At 54.8% G+C, this 17,367-nt stretch overlaps 1 long non-coding RNA gene across 1 annotated transcript in view; it reads left to right on the forward strand.

Moving 5' to 3' along the window:
• Positions 1–214: 214 nt before the first annotated feature.
• The window catches only part of LOC131834022 (uncharacterized), a 41,104-nt gene continuing 23,951 nt past the window's right edge, over positions 215–17,367 (forward strand). Inside the window, exon 1 of the long non-coding RNA XR_009354717.1 lies at positions 215–271. This is a non-coding gene — a long non-coding RNA (uncharacterized LOC131834022). The remainder of the gene's footprint in view (positions 272–17,367) is intronic.

Genomic DNA, 17,367 nt, shown 5'->3' on the forward strand with positions numbered 1-17,367 from the left:
CTTTCTTTTTCCAAGTAGTAAATTAAAATATCGATTATGCTTCTGCAGACAGCACATTTCTCTCTCCAGCCTGTCCCTGGATCAAGAATCCTGGTGCTGAACACTCGGTGATCTTGAGCACCTTGCCGAAGTACTCATCCACCCCCACTCCGGCTCACTGCCATGTGGCATGCTTCTGTAAGGTTACATAAACTTTCTTTATTTAAGGTCTCCACTCTTCCCTGGGAGAATGAATGGACTTCCGGGCCTGCCTGTGGGACAGGAGCTTAAGGTATTGTGCTGCTCAGAGCGGGAGAGAGGGCTGGACAGAGTCCCAGGAGCTCCTGGAGGCTACACCCTCCCTGTCTGGTCCTGGGAATCCAGATCCTCCTGCGGGGAGGACAGGAGATGACCTTCCATTCCTCTGGGCCGGGCTGCAGGCCGCCTGGTCACAGCCTCTTTGAATCCCACTGGGGAGATTTTTCATCTATCCTAGTTCAATTTCACCTTTGTTGGGTTCAGGCCAGCATTTCCAGAGTGGTATGAGATTCCTCTGGTTCTTCCAGCCCGCAGTGACTTTCCAAGCCCTCTGGACACTCCCTATCTTCAGAGTCGCACCTCCGCAGGGCATTGTTCCCTTCCATTCATTCATTCAACAAGCCTTCATTGAACCGCCCTGAGATTCCCCATCTGGGGCTAGGTGCTGAACTCCAGAGGTAGATGCATGGTCACGGTGCAGATAGACCAGGCACGGAAGCAGGTCATTACTCTCTAGTGTGGTATAAGCATGCCAAGGGATTAAGGGGGCATGGAGGGCCCATGGGAGATAAGGAGGTCTTCATGAGGAAGATAACACTTTATTTGAGTCTCATGTTATGAGAAGGGAAGGGTAGACTGTGGGTGTCCAGGCAGAGAGAACTTGGAGTCTGGAAACAGCCTGGCCAGGGATGCTTTCGAAGTCACCTTCTAGGGCCTGCATTGTGAGATTCAAAGTGGAGAGAATGTGGGACTGAGGCTGGAGAAGCCTGCAGGGGCAAGGTCATGGTAGGGTGTGGGGAGTCACGGCCTGCCCAAGGTAGTGGGTAGTAGAGAGCATGGAAGGTTTTGACTTGAAGAGGGTAACTTGGGCAGGTCTGCCAACTTGACAGGGTCCATTAATAGCCCCTGATCTATCTTTTTCATGGCTGTGGGTTCTTTTTTTTTTTTTTTTTTTTTTTTTTAAGATTTTATTTATTTATTTTAAAGAGGGGAAAGAGAACACACATGAGTGGGGGAGAGGGACAGAGAGAGAGGGAGGAGCAGTCTCCCCAGAGTGCCTGACCCTGCTGATTCCAGGACCCTGGGATCATGACCTGAGCTGAAGGCAGATGCTTAACCGACTGAGCCACCCAGGCGCCCTGTGGCTCCAGGTTCTTAACAGCTCTGGGAAGGCAGACTGCTGTAAGAACTGGACAATGTCATGAGGCACTCAGCTGTAAAATCTGGGGGAAGGGGAATTCTTCTGGATTTAGATCCCTCACTATGTGAGTTCTGCCAAGGTACAGAACCTACCTGAGCCTTGGTGGCCCCATCTGTAGAATGGGAGTGATCCAGTGCTGAAGGCCGAGTGGCAGTGAACAAATGAAAGACACTGCATGAGAAACTGTCAGGGAAGGGTGCTGGAGCTCATTCCAAGACTGTAAGTGGGGGGACCAGAGCCCACTGACTGCCCTCTCCACGGCTGCCTAAGTAGCTGTCTGTGACGTCCCTCCCCGCGGGAGGTCTGATAACAGAGCCTAGAGAGCTATCCCCACCATAAACAGTCAGGCCCTGGGTTTCTCCTCCTGATCTGGTACCTTGGCCCTGTGTGCGCTGTGGCCCCACCAGCCCTCTGGCCTCAGAGCAGGGGTGGGGAAGAGTGGTCTGCCCAGCTTCTGGCAGGCCTCATAGTTGTGCAAGGCTGTCTGATTCCAAACAAACTGTGACCCTACCACCTCCCTTGCAATTCCAAGCATTCTGGCCAGCAGGTGGCCAGGCTGCCACAGCTTGAGACAGCCAGGGTTCAGGTCCCAGGCCAGGTCCACCTGATCAAGGCTGAAACTAGTCTCACAGTGTCTGGGTCGGTCATGGCTGGGTCTCTGGTGGAACAGAAGGAGCCCTAGGCAGGGACTCAGCGGTCCTAGATTCTAGTCCTAATTCCCCCACCAACTCACTGTGTGACCTAGGGTAAGTTCCTTGTCCTCTCTGGGCCATAGTCACTTTAGCTGAGCCCCAGGAGTTTGGTGGTGATGATTCAGGGTGGCTTCCATCCTGGTGTGCTGGGTATTTGAGTTGTTGGGGCCTATGTCCTTGGAAAGATGGTGTGGCCTTCCCCCAACTCCGGGCAAGGGGCCTACTGCCCCTCCTCATTTATTCCATATCAGTTCCAACTCCAGAGAGCAAACCACAGGTATGAGAGGAACTCTGGTCACATGTGAGGGCCTGTGTAGGAGTGAGGAAGAGCTTCTTGGATGTTTTGGAAGCTTCTAGGTGCTGCTTCATTCATTAGGCCATACATTCTTCCACTCAATGAAATTGAAGAATGAATTCATTCATTCCTTCTTCATTCACTTGGTTAACAATATGAAGGGCCCCTATTCTATGTTAGACCCTATGCGGGGACCTGGGATTTACTACTGAGCCAGATGGGGCAGAGTCCTTGGTCTTACTGGAGCTCCTGGCCTGGCCTATTTTTCCGGAGAAACTGGAATAGAGCATGCCCCTGTGGAGTGTTTGAAGGATCAAGCTTGGGAGCCCTGGGCCCTAACCCTGGAGAACCTTGTCCTGACCACAGAAGGGGGAGTGGAGGAGAGAGGAAATGTGTCTCTGCTCCAGGAAGCCCGCATGCTGTGTGGATCCTTAGCCCTGACTTCTGGAGCTGGTCCCAGAGCCGGCCAACCCCTCAGGGACCCACGGGAGCCAAGCGTCAGCGGGTGCAAAGCCAGGCCCTGCCCCCGCTGTTCTGGGTGAGGGCAGCCTGCAGCTCCCAAGGAGCAGGGAGTTTTCTCTGGGCTGCTGCCTCTGCTTCTGGGTCATACAGTGTGCATTAAGAAGGGGTTGAGGAATGGAGGCTGAACATGGCCCCACTATGATTTGGGTCTGGGGACACCGTGGAAGGGATCAGGCAGCTGGGGAAGACTCTGGGTCCTTCCCAAACTTGGGAATATGGAGAGGGGCTCTTTGCTTGGTGCCACAGGAGCTTCTGACCTCCTGGGGGTCTCGCCAGCACAAGCCTGCCCTTGTCCCTAGCAAAGGCAAGGATGGTGTCAGAGAAGAGGCCTGCTCACAGGGGACCCGGCCCAGAGAGAGGAGTGCCTTCAACAGGGGTGACTGGCAGCAGGGCCATGCCCGCTCTCCCTCTCCATCGTGGCCAACTCGACTAGCCGCTCCCCTCCTGGTCTGTCAGGCGCCTGCCCGGGGAAGGGACCCAGAGGCTCAGGAGAGGTGCCTTGCCTTGCTGCCCCGACACTTCTTGCAGCAGGCTCTTGCCAGAGTTCAAAAGGACGAACATTGACAGACTCCCTCTTTTCTGTCCCTTCCCTGTCACTGAGCTTTCAGTGATCTCCATTTGGTGTAGACCTCTGTAGAGCATGGTCTTTTGGACAGTTCTATACCGTACGTTTAGCATTCGAACTAGTTACAGTAGTCTAATATCCCAAGTCAGTGTCAGCTGAACTTATTTTCTCTCGGGGGAACGGGAGTCCCAGAGGGAGGACAAGGACTTGCTGGCTCCTACGTCCAACCAGGGCTGAGCTCGAACCAGAACCCTCTGGGCACCCTCAGGTTCCCCTGCTGGCTGGCTCCTGGGCTTGCTCCAAAATTGCAGGCGGAGCCAGCTGCATAATTTGTGGGGTACACGGCAAAATGAGAATGCCTGGTGCTTGTGCAACATTATTAAGAATTTCAAGATAGTGACAGCAGAGCATTAAACCAAGTATGCAGCCCTTCTAAACATGGGCCCTTGTATGAGAGTGCAACTCACATGTCCACAGAGCTGGTCTGAACCCTAGGAATGTGGAAGGAGGAGGGGGGACCCCAGCCATTTCTCCCCTGGGAGATCAGAGGATGCACTCCTCATTGCTGGATGTGTCTCAGAGCCAGCTGAGATTTCCAAGATCAGTAAAAGCCCCCATTTGGGGACTTGCTCCTGCCCAGAGGGTCAGTGGGGTACAGCGCCAGGCTTTCCAGAGGTCGGAGGCGCGGGGGGGAACAGACCCAGAGGATATCTTTATTAGCAACTAGCTGCCTTAAACATCCCCTGCGGAAAGTTCCTAGGGACCCCCATGAGGGCCTGGAGGTGCAGCCAGCCACAGCCACCAGCAGAGGCTCTGGGCCAATGACGAAAGAGGTGCCGAGGGGGAGGAGGCGGCCACAGTTCCTAGCACCTTATGCAAGAGGGAGAACAAAGGGGCTTTGCTGGGAGGTATTATAAGATTAAGTGGCTGGGTCCAGGACAAACTCAGCAAGCCCCTTGGGACCTGAATTAGCAACAGCAACTGAAAGGGGGGAATTAAAGCTCTTGGCCCTCTCGCGGAGGCCCCCACCCCCAGAGTCCCTGCCTGGGCCTCCTCACAGAGCTAATCTGCTGCCTTGCCCAAGTTCCTGCCTGGGGCCTGTGAGAGGGGCTGCTCCTCTCCACTTAGAGGGGACTGAAGCCTTCCTGTGGAAGGAGCTGCCTGACCCCTGGCCCCTGACCCCTGGGGCACAGGCTCTGAGCAGGCTGGGTGGCCCAATTTGGGCTGAACTTAGATACTTGGCTAAGCTCTAGGTTTGAGGGGAAATTGCTGCTTCTCCCTGGGCCTCTCCTTCCTGCTGATAAAGTGGGAATTTGGGGCCGTGGACCCAGTGGCCGTCCTGGGGTCCTTGAGCTGGTTCCAACAGGCCTCAGGGTGGACACCCTTCAGCCACATGATGCCCAAGGGACAAGAGTGTCCCCAGTACAAATGAGAGTTTGGAATCTCGGGCTAATGGGTGTCAGATTAATTTAAAAAATGAGAGGGTGTTTGAGGTTCCACTGTCTGGTCCCCACTGGCCTTCCCACTTTCACTTTCTATTATCTCCCCCGCGATGGTATAGGCTGCAGGGCCTCCCCATGCTGCCTGCTCCTGCTGTTCCGCTCTCTGGAATTCCCTTTCCTGGCTGGCTTTTCACTTCTTGAGGCCGCCTCTGTCTGTACCTCTGCGAAGCCCCTCTCTGCCCCTCCTGACATCTTTCAGGGCATTTACTAAGCTAGCAGCCTCCTCTCTGTCTGTGTCTGTGGGCTTTTGGAGAGCCGGGGCCGGCTGTTCCAGGGGACCACACAGGACCCAGGCCTGCGTGCCGCGCCTGGATGCACGGCGGCCAGGACGCGATGACATTGGGAGTTCCCAGGGCTCAGAGGAGACAGGGATGACAAGGCTGCACCATAGCTGAGGTCCCAGTGTGTTGAAGACACTGGAGAAAATTACAAGGGGGATGGGAAAGGACAAAACAGGAGGAATCTGGAAGTAGAAGGTGCCAGAGGTGAGACCTGGTTTGGGGAGGAGAAGGCGAGTAGGACAGGAGGAGAAGAGCCTTCTAGGCAGAGGCAACCAAGGGTGTGGGGGCCTTGAGAGGGCCGGGGAGCTGTGCACAGGAGCCGGGTCGGAGGGAGAGGGTGGGCGATGGGGCCTCAGGCGAGGGGATTGCAGACCTTATCCGAGAGCAATGCAAAGCTATTAAGGGGTTTTAGGCAGCCAGAGTGAGGTGATGAGATCTGCATTTCTAAGAGATCACTTTCGCTGCTGTGTGGAGAGTGGATTAGGAGCACAAGAGGCTCTTGCAGTCCTGAGAGGGGACAGAGAGGGGACTGGAAAAATGGAGAGATTTGTGGGGGGGGAGTTGACAGAATTTGGAGGTTAGTGGGATTTGTAGAAAAAGGGAGGAGGAGGGGAAGCTCCGGGTATCCAGCTCATCCCTTGGGGTGGTCAGTGGTGCCCATGGACTGCGTGCCTCTGAGCATTGTGTTCCCCCCTCCCCGCCACCTGTTAGCAGGGCCTGGGGGTGTGAATGCTGTGCCAGCCTCACTCCTCAGGCAGTCCCGTGGGGCTGCCCAGCTGTTCTCCACCGTTATTGTGCCAGTGAACGTGGACAGGACAGAAGGACCCACAGCCTCGAGGACTTGGACATTACATGCGTGTACACCGACCCTTGGGCTCACAGATACATTCATAGTGTCCGCTTGTGTACAGATGTCCACACACCCACAGGCTGGTCTGGAGCAGGCCCCTGGGCATGCACACGTTTACCTGTGTAAATAGATCTGAATTATTAAGGATAAAAATAACCAACATTCATTGAGTGCATGGTATGTGCCTGGTGTTATATTGAGGTGCTAAAATTCGGCCACAGCGCACTCACAGTACGTCTGTGTGTGTTCCATGCACGCACTCACATGCATAGGGATGTGTAGACCCCAGAATATCATGCAGTCCGTACTTCGATGCCCATGGACTCATGTTTGTGACAGAGGAACAAGTCGCTGCAAACGAATTTTCAAGCGCACACACAGCCACACTCAGATGTGTATGGTCTACACACTCAGTTCCCACATACACGCTTCCTCTCTTGTGCAATAACGCATGTTCTCCCGTGCAAACCCCAAGGGGTACATACTTGCACGTGCACCCCCTGCTTGTGTGACAGGCTCCTACATGCAGCACACGCTGATACAAACCCTCTGACCCTTTCTCCCACAGGACAATTTATGACCATCCGGGCTCATGTCCGGATTTGCCATTAACATTAATGAGGTGATGTCGCCCGGGTGTTCGGAAACCCTTGTCCAGGCGGGGGTGGCGGGGTGGCAACGGGAAGAGGACAGAGAGGCCATGGTCACAGAGGAACAGCTAATTATCCGGCTGACCAAGGTTTGATTGTTTTTCCCACGGCTTCCCCCACAGTCCCCAACACAAGGCCAGGTTCTGGCTGTACCAGAGGGGGTTGGGGGAAGGGAGCAGAACTAGGGAAGTGGAGGGGAAGAAGGGAGTGGGAGAAGATGGTGGGGGACAGTATGGTGACTGACCCCCATTTCAGTGTGGCCCCTCCGCCTTCCTCAGACGCACTCTTTGCCTAGAGCTACCGGGAATTGTTTCCAGAAATGCTTCCAAAATCTTATAGGTGTGAGTCTCTGTGGCCCTTTCTGCCCCACAGTGAACCTAGTATCAGAGTTAAATTCAACATCTTCATTTCAGGAACTTTTATTTGCCGACCTGGGGTGCATAAGAGGAGTCCCATTCCAATGTTACCAACTTATGTTACTATCTAGCACAGGACACAGTGATAACCATGCCCAGCGCACTTTACTTCCTCCATTCTCTGAACCAGCATCTTATGAACTGTGAGACATTGTTTTAAGCACTTGCAACTTCCTACCGTCACCCGAATCCATGAGAAACCTTTTCTAAGCAGGAGGGAGTATGGGCTTCCCATAAACTCATCAAACGGAGAAATGTCTCCCAAGCCTTTTGGGCATTACAGTAAGAAAGGAAAATTACAAAATGAAAATGGAGTAAATCCAAGTAACCTCTGTTCACCTCTTCCTTGCTTGCAAAGGTGTCTTTCCCCGCAAAGATTTTATTTATTTCAGAGAGAGTGAGTGCGCGAGTGCGCAAATGCGGGGCCTGGGGGTGGGGTGGGGGTCGGGCAATAGAAGAGGGAGAAGCAGACTCCTGGCTGAGCAGGCTGTCAGATCCCAGGACCCTGGGATCATGACCTGGGCCACCAGGCGCCCCACAAAGAGTCTTGAACAGCCTTCATGCATCTGAGGCTCACAACTCTCCTACAAGACTCGCAGAGTAGGTCGAGTTATCCCCATTTCACTGATGTGGAAGCAGACTGAGAAGGGAGAGGTTGGCCCATGATCACGTGACTAGGGAGGAGCAGGGCTAAGCCCGGGCTCTTCCAAGCCACTTCTCTGAATCACATACTCCTTGTTCTCTGCCATTTATTTGTGGGACTGCCTCCTAAAACGTAACACGGATTATACTCTGTGTGCTTCTGGGGAACTTTTCGTTAAACCTCCTGAGCTACCTACCTGGAGCAGTCCTGGAGTGGAAGGTGGAGAGGTCCCCAGCCAGAGATTAGGGTCATGGACTCTGATGCTGGGGGGTATCTGAGTGTCCTTCTTGTCTTCCCATAGACCTAGATGGGAACAGGGTGCCTGACTGGCTCATTTGGTAGAGCACTAGACTCTCGATCTCAGGGTCTTGAGTTCGAGTCACACATGGTGTGTAGCGATTACTAAAAACAGAAACAAAAAAAGATAGAGATGGGGATATCAAGGGCCTCTTGAGCCCAGATGGCACCAGACTGCCTGGGATGCCCAGGTCAAAGATCGGGGGGCTGGGCTCCAAGAGCCCTGGTCTAAACACCACCTCCAGGCATGTCCTCTTAAGGAATCATTAGTCTGGTTTTACAAACAAGGAAACTGGAACCCTGACAAGTCATTAGGACAACAGCATTTATTGAACACCTATTGTATTATGAAGCCCTGAGCCCAGTGCTCAGTATGATGAAGGACTAAATGAGCACAGTTCTCAAGGTGCTTTGCAGTCTGGAGGGGAAGAAGGAGTTTGAGACTTGGGATCACAGAGTCTGGGTCTGAGTTCCAGCTTATAGAGCCATTTGTTTTTGAATACCTCTGATTTAAACTCACTTTAACCTCTCTGAGTCTCAGTATTCACATCTCTACAATAGGAATGCTCCTACTTCCCTTTAAGCCTGCTGTGAAAAACTAGATATAAAATGCCTGTTGCAGTGCCCCTCACAGACGTGGTCTTCTCTTAATCTCCTGCCAGGCTCTTTTCTGTTCAATTCTTCCCCCTCCCTCCCTACTGACTACTCCTTCATGAGCCACCTCTTTTGGGAACATCTGAAATTTTGGCCCAAATTTGTCAACCCTCCCACTGTCCCCAGCCACATCCTAGCTTGAATAGGAGGGGTGCTATGAGGGGCACAGAGCCAATAGCTCTGCCCTGCCACCTTTCACTCCATCCATCCCCCACCCAGAAGAGACAAGGAGACCCATAGGCACCCCCTCCCTCTTTCTCTGGCTATCTCAGTCCAGAACACAGCTATTCCCAAGGAAGCCCTACTTCATGCAGCCACTGAAGTCCTTTCTCACTGCCCTTGAGGGCTGACTCCAGAGGGACAAATGCACAGATTGACAAGTCCTGGGATGTCCTGGAAGCACTGGCTCAAAGGCCCCCCTCGGGACATCTGCTCCCCTCTCAGCTTTGCAGCTTAGCTCTGTCAGGTGAAGGTGGCAGGGGCTAGGTAGGGGCGCACCTGTGGCAGGAGCCTCTAGCCGAACAGAACGTGGACCCTGTAAGGTCAGTGGGTTCTGCCAGGATTCTGCAGAACCTGGGCAGCCTTCCCCTCTCTGTCCAGCCTGGAAGGGAGTCAGCATCCCAGATGGGGATGGGGACTCTTGGGTTCCTGCCCTTGCTGTGCCTCTGCTCCAGACTGGGCCTCCGATCTGCCTTCTGGGCATCAGTCTCCTTTCCTCTAAAATGTTAGGAAAACCCTCCTCCGGCCCCCGCCAAGTCTATGCAACCTGGTATGTTATGGGCATCTCATAAAACTAGGAATGAGGAACACATTTAAATGCCTGCAGTGTCGTTCAGATGGAATTGGGGTCCCTCGTGGGAACTTGGACAGAGCTGTGGGGTTCAAGACCACAGCACATTCTTGGTGGGCAGATGGGCTGCCCAGGCAGAGGGGCCATGCTTCCCTGGCCCTGGCGTTCCTCCAACCTTAAGCTATAAAAATATCAGCTAAAGAGAGCCAGAGATGCACCAGAGATGCTGCTCTGCTTCAGGAGCAGTGCGAGGCAGCTGGTCCTGCCCACAGTAACACGGGGAGCCTGCTGGCTCCCTGGGTGCCCTGGTCCAGCCCCTGCACCCAGCAGCTTCTCAGTGGCCTGTTTTCTGGGGGCAGGTGGCCTGGTGGGAGTCTCTCAGCATCCGTCCGGGGATTTCATGGCCTGTCCTGTCCAGGGTCACCTGGGGTGGCGGGGGTGGCCAATGGGGGATGCCTGGAAACCGTGGGTTGGGAGAGAAGTGGCCAGGAATGTGAGCAGGGAGAGCAGGGCGTGAGAACAAACAGTGGAGCCGGCAGGAACATGGATGTGGCCGTCGGGGCAGATGGAAGACGCTGGCTGGGAGCACTGGCTGCAGTTGCTGGAGGGCAGGGTAGGGGCTGAGGGATGGGTTCCGGGGATAGAACATCACACTGTCCCCCAGCACTCAGGAAAGGGGGTTAGGGTGGGTACAGGGGTTCCTTCCCTGACTCTGCAGGCCAGGGCTCTCTGTGCTTGAGGGGTCTGAGGTCCTACAGGCAGAGCTGGGCTCAGGGCCTGCTATGGGTCCCATACCCTTTCTACCTCAGGCTAGGGAGCTCTTCCCAGAAAAGGACCCCAGAGTGCTTACATGAGCTTGCAAGAATCAGGGCCCCAGTGTTACCAGGCTGAGGACGCTGTCCATGCCATTTCTACCTCCTTGCAGTACAACCGAAGGCAGAGGGCCTCCTCCCTGTGAGGCCTCAGGTCTCTTCATCTGTACAGTGGGGATAAGGCAACCTCTGCCTGCCACTGCAGGGGGAGTGGGGCAAGGGGGACTGGTGTGGGCCTCTAGGAGAAGCCGACAGGGCCCCAGAGGTGCCCTTTGTGGATGAGAGAGTAGGCACTTTGGTGGGACCCGAGGTGGTGCGGAGGGACGCGGAGCTCCTGAGCACCTCTGGCCCCACTCACTTAACAATAAACACATGATTTAATGCGGCCTGTAAATCCTTTTCCACCTCAACCTCTCAGCTACTGCACCACAGGCTCAGAATTCAGCTTGAAACAAGTCTAGGATTAGGGCTGGGGCTGTGAGATGCAGGAGGTGTCTGTGGGGAGAGGGATACACTAACCTGGAGGGGGGAGGGTGGGGGCGGGCATGCTTCTTCCTATGCAGGGACAGGTAGTGGGGGCAGGCACTCTGTCTGCTAGGCTAGGAAGGAGGATGGCCCAGCAACTATCTCAAGAGGAGTTCTCAGGACCCTGGGGATTAGGGCCTTGCAGAGGGATCCCCAGAGCCACAGAATCTCAGGGCTGGGAGGGACCCCAGGCTTCATCATGCCACCAGGCCCTGGGCTATACCGGGCAACTTTGGAAAGGGAAGAGGGAGGATGGGAAGCCGCCATGGATCATCACTGGTCTTAGTCTTCACACATGAAATGTCTCTGAAGCAGAGCCTGCTTCCCTGTTCCCATGAAGCTCTGTCTGGTGTCTCAGTTTTTCAGAGGGCTGGGAACCAGGGTTGGAGAGCCCCAGCTAGAGATGAGCATGAAGACAAGGACAATAGTGGGACTCTGTCTTCAAACCTGGGGAAGGCTTCCTGTGGAGACCAGACTGGGTGTCACACTCACACTCCCCCCCCCCCCCACAGGATCAATACCAGTGGGGGAGAGCAACTGAGATCAGACAGCCCAGGGCTCCAGCTTCATGACAGGAAGGGTGCTGCCCCGGGAAGGAAGGAAGCAAGCTCCCCGTGTGGAAAGAGAGCAGCACCACGCAGCCCATTGCTACAGAGGAGACTGGGCATCAGTGAGGGGACAGCAGATGCCATACTTAAGACATGGCATCCGTCTGCCTGCCCTGCTCAGACCCCGGCCTCACGTTAGCAGCAGTACATGGGCGCAGTACATCATCTCTCCAAGGCAGTGGCCATGAGGGTTAAAGAAGTTAATAATTCAAGAAAGGTTTGTGCCCCAGAAAGGGTCTTGGAAATTCTGCAGTGCATAGAAATGGAACCTTTCTCAATGAGCTGGTCTGCTCTAAGGTATAGTGGGATGTTAGTCCCTGGGTGTGAAGGGACCTTTGCCCCAGGGCATGGTGGGATGTTTATCTCAGATAATGTGGTACATTTGCCCCATGGCGGGATGTCTGCCCCAGGGCATGGTGGGGTGCTTACCCTTGGGAATTCTGGGATGTTTGCCTCAGGGCACAAGGTACCTTTATTCCAGGGCATGGTGGTAATGAGGGAGCAGGAGGCTGGCTGAGGATGGAGAAGGGGCTGATGCCTTGCACTCCCTCTCCACCCACTCCCCTTGTTTGTCCATAAAAATCCTGCACTACCCCAGCCTGGTGTGCTCAGCTAGCAGGAGCTGCTGACCACCCGCAGGCGTGCGCTGACCACCCGCAGGCGCCTGCGTAACAATAAAGAACCTCTTGCTGATTGCATCCAGTGGCAGTGTTGGATTCTTGGGTAAGGGGATCCGCGGGTCTTTCAGTGGGATGTCTGCCCCATAGACCACTGACTCCTTTCTACGTTAGCTAGACCTCCTTCCCTCGGCTCGCACGATACCTTGTGCTTTGTGATTTCCTTGACGTCTTCCTTTGCCAGCTCTGCAGAGACAGGGCCCAGGATCTCACCCACCTCTTTGGCCCCTGCCATCACCTTCACCAGCAGCTCCGGTCTACAGCTCTCACCTCTGTCCTGGACTCCTCTCTCTGCCCTTCCCTGCAGCCAGTCCCGCTCCTTCTCTGACTTCCTTGCTCACCCATGTAGTCAGCCCAGCCACAACTCCTGAGCTCCATCACCGGAATGCAGCACTTAGGAACGAGGTCCCCTCAGTTTTGCCTTCCAAACCTCCTGGGTCCTCCCAGGAAGGTCCTCCTTCCTCCCCAGAGCTATTGCCTCTATCTGATTCTTCACGGCTTCTCTGGCATCTCATCCAGTCCCCTCATCCCCCGTACTCTTCCCCTATCCATGCCCAACAGGTCACAGATGAGTTGCTTAAAATGCACATTGTGTCGTACTTTAAAAAGCTCTGACAGTTACCACTCTGGCCCACACTCCTCATATTTTCCTACCTCTGTGCCACAGTACAAACTTTTTCCTTTGCCTAGAATACTTTCCTCTGCTTCTCCAACCCACAAAGTGCAGCCTCAGTAAATCCTCCATCATTTCCTCAGGCTCATTCCCTGTCCTAAAACCCTCCAGTGCTCCTCCTAGGCCTTCGAAGGCAAGTTCCTGGGTCACGGTCCAGGCAGGCCTACAAGACTGTCGTAAAGGGGAAACTGAAGGGAGTTGGATGCTGTTTACAGAGCTGAGGGAACCAACACAGGAGGGAGCCAGTGGTTGGTCTGAAGGAAGCAGGGAGGTAGCTGTTGCTTCAGGAGAGGGGTCACCTGCTAGGACCTGTGGTCATAGATAGAGGGACGCAACACTTGCCAAGGTATGGTCTAGCAAGCCTGCTAGGGGGCCTCTCTCTCTTCCCTTCCTGAGATTACCTCCTGGTGCCTTCCATTGGCTCAATGCAACCAGAAGCCAGAGCCTGTGGGAGCCAGGTTCCCCAGACAGAGCAGGATGGAGAATGGACCTGGGGGAGAACAGCCATCGTGGGCCTCAGGTCCAGATGTGGTTGACTTGGCTTTCTGGCCCCAACACACCTCCAGGTGACATGCCTCACACACCTTCTAGCACTCCAGTAGGCCCCCAAACCCTTAGTGCCCCAACTTGCCAAGGCTGTACCTTTGCAGTGCTGCTCCCCGGGCCCTTTCCACCTTCCTGTGTTGGCTGAGACCTGCTCATCCCTCGATTCTCAGCTAGGGTTGTGCCTCTGGCCCGAGGACCTGAGTCTGTGTTCCCAAGGTCCTCTGGGCCCACCTTCGTCAGGCACTTAACTCTCACTGTCCTGGTCTCTTCACTCCCCCTGATGACTGTGTTTCCGAAGTGCTTATTTCTGGCCCTGCTTGTAGTAGATGCTCATTGAAATGCTTACTGACCCGAATTCTAGCACCTGTGTCTCTGGAGAAGGTTGACTCACTCACGTTGCTCTGGCCCCACGACCACCATCTCCTTGCGAACAGGAAGCAAGTCGAACTCAGTTCAGTATCCCCTTAGCGCCCCATACAGTGACATTTTCAGTAACGTTTGTTGATGGCCTCACACGAAGGACGTGTGGGAGGCAAAGCAGACAGAAAGAAGGGGGACACAGATCATGTGCTCTGAGAGTTCAGAGGATGACTTTGCTCCTGGTTGGGGAGAATCAGGGAAGACTCTCAGAGCGCTAACTCGGAGCTGGCCCTGAAGGATGAAGTCGTGAGGAGGGGCTGGGAGGAGCACTTCCAGGGGGGGGCTGGCCTGGCGAAGGGCCTGAAGCTGGGGGGTAGCGTCAGAAGAGACAGAAAGGAGCCACCCAGTTTCCTGGGTATTCCTCTGGGCAGTCGCTCCCTCTCTTTTCCTCCAGATTCTCTTCCCATTCCTGGCCTACCTCCTCCAGGAGTCCCATGACTGAGCTGCCCCCGGGGTGCTTCTGGACTCTTGGCCTCCGCCACCCCCCAATGTAGCACCCCTCCCACTCTGCCCGGCTGCAGAGTCCTGTGTTCTTGTGTTCTCCTCCTGCCCCCACTCCTTTGGGCCCTGGCTTGGAGCCTCTGAGGGCCTGAGCTGTGAATTCGAGTTTGGCCAGGAGCCTGCTCGTCCCCCAGTGATGTGTTGGGGCTGTCTGGGCCACAGGGAGCCAGACGTGCAAACCACCGGTCCTCCGAGCAGGGAGGCCGGCCACAGTGCGCCAGCCTGGGTGCCCGCCCTGCCCCTCCCGCCCCTCCGTTCCCTGAGGGATGTCCCCAGTGGACTGGCCAGTGGCCCGAGGCTCCAGGGGAACAAGCTTTTTGCAGGCTGTGGCTGAAGGAGGATGAACCCGCTGTCCTGCCAGCTCTGTGTGGGGAAGAGGGAGTTGCCCTTTGCCAGCCGGCACCCCACAGGACGCCAGCCACAGGCAGAGTGACCGAGGCTCTGGCCTCTACTCCCTAACCCACTGGTCATTTTCCCCTTGGGGCCTTTGATGGGAAAGCCAGAGCTTCCAGTACTGGGGGGGAGTGACTCCCAGGGAGGGTGTTTATAGGCATGGGCTCAGGGCCTGGGGAAAGCCCATGCGGGTGGGGACCACTGACTTCTAGGGTCCAAAGCAGCTGGCAGACTGTGAGGGCAGAGGGAGGGAGCTCGTTCCATGGCCCTGGTGCTTGGGGCCCCTTAGAGCCCATTGTGGCTGAAAGGTGAGCGGAGCTCCCTGCCATTCTCGGCCGTCTATTGAACACTTACCCTGAGCCAGGCGCCCACTGGCCCTCAGAGGGCAAGGGGGGAAGAGGCCAGAAAGGCCCCAACAAATCTTCCCAGGCCTCCTCCTCTGTCAGCCCTTCCCCCAGCCCTCCCAGGCCTGAGGGCAGGCACCCAAGGGAAAGGCGCCCTCAGCCTGCTCCAGTGATGCAGAGAGAGGCCTCCTCTGAGAGGGGCCAGGCGTGGAGGAGTGGGCCCCAGGGGGTGAGGCTTTCTTAGGGGGTGAGGAGTCTGTCCTGGGCTTGCTCCCCACTGGTGGAAGGCAAACAAAAACAGAGCTCACTCTTACCCTCCACAGGCAGCCCTCCTGCAGTGAGGGGCCTACTTCCCTGGCTGTTGGTTTTCCTCCAGTGTAAGAAAGAGAATCAAGAGCAGGATCCCATTTCCTTCAGATTCACTTATTGCTTCAATCTGTCTCTCCCTCAGCGCTTGCCTTGTTGGTTCCTTCCTTTGTTCCTTCATTCGTCCCTTCAGTAAGTAAAAGCATCTGAGTACATGACAAGTACTTGGCCTTTTGCTGGGTAGGCTCTGAGGGGTCTGAAGAAGTGGGAAATGAGAGTTCCTAACCTTTAAAAAAAAAAAAAAAAGGTTTTATTTATTTATGTGAGAGAGAGTGAGAACAAGCAGGGGGAGCAGCAGAGGGAGAAGGAGAAGCAGGCTCCCCTCTGAGCCGGGAGCCGGATGCGGGACTCAATCCCAGGATCCTGAGATCATGACCAGAGCCAAAGGCAGAGGCTTAACCAACTGGCCCCCCCAGGCGCCCCGTACCCCAACCTTTTCAGGAGCAAAAATCTTCCTGATGAGTGATGACCAGACTACGTCCTCTCTCTCAGCAAACTGCCCATGTCACCAGGCTGGGTTAACAATTCCTAAATGCTACCAGCCTCGGGAGGGGGAGACAGACATGAAACAGAACTAAACATGGTGTGAGAAATGCTAAGTGGGTTTGATTTCTGACCTACTCAGTCTCTTACCTCTCTGAACCCGGGTTCCTTCGCCTTTGAAGGTGAAGGAGGTGATAATTCTATCACCTCCCTGTGTCACTGTGGAGACTATATGAAACAAAGTCCAGAAAGGACCTAGCAGTGTCTGGTGGACATTACGTGCTCACATATGACTCCTCTTTCCTCCCACCCCTAGGAGATTGGCACTATTATCACTCCATGTTACAGAAGAGGAAACTGAGGTACAGCAAGGTGATACACTTCTGCACCTGCTTGGTCTGGCATCAGAGTCTTTGCCCTAAACCACTTCTCTGTATTGCTTTTCTAGAGCGGCTCTTTTTCCTCACCACACTAGGAACCTCTAAGTCCCACTCAGCTTCTTGCAGATCCCTGCTGTTGGAACAAAGGATCCAGGAGAGAAAATGGAAGTCCTAGAGAAAATGTATTGCCTTTCCTAAGAACACAAGTTCAAGTCTAAGTAAGCATCGAGGCAAGGGGGAAGGAAGCCTACAGAAGACCAACTTTAAGGAGTGGTAGGACCATCAGTCTGGAGCTTGTAGAGCTAGGTCTGGGTTTGTTTCTATTACAAAACCACCTCTGGAGGTGGGGGCAATACCAAGGTCTGTAAAAGGGCTTTGAGGCCCTGTGTCCCTTCCATGGCCTCACCAAGGGCCAGCCCTATACCAAGGCCTCCCATCCGCCTCTTCCACAGACTGTGGGCTCCACTGGGGCGGGACCAGGTCTGTGCTTCTCTCCCAGCTCCTGCATCCTCCTTGGTACAAGGGGTGCTCTATAAATGCTTGCTAGATGGAGAAACCGAGACTCACCTCCCAAACGTCAGACCTTACACCAAGAGGCCTTCTTTCCTTTTCCTGGTCTGGAGGCCTTGCATCTGCCTGTCCTGGGATTGCTGGGAGAGCAGCCACGGTTACCAGAGGAAACTTTTTGCCAAAGTCCAGGAGAAGAACCCGTCTAGGCCCCCACCTAGCCCTCTCACTCCTGAGTATCCCAGCCCTCGGGGCACCTAGCCATGTCAAAAGCCTGCTGGACCTAGACTGAACCCCACAGCCCCAAGTCACAGACCGGTGGCTCGAGAGGGACCAGGTCATTTCAGTTTCACACAAAGAAACTGCCAAAGTCTTTTCTATTAATGCACTGGCCTTCTCCCCACCATCTCCCAGGGACCCATCCGGGAGAGCAGGAGTGGGTGTGGTTGAGCCCTCTATCAGAATTTTATTTTGTAAATTGCATCCTATGTTCTAAGAATGAGGTCATTGGCTAGTTTAAGAGCTCTGCAGTGAATC

The sequence above is a fragment of the Mustela lutreola genome, chromosome 6 (genome assembly GCF_030435805.1).
Source record: "Mustela lutreola isolate mMusLut2 chromosome 6, mMusLut2.pri, whole genome shotgun sequence".
In the NCBI taxonomy this organism is placed as follows: domain Eukaryota; kingdom Metazoa; phylum Chordata; class Mammalia; order Carnivora; family Mustelidae; genus Mustela; species Mustela lutreola.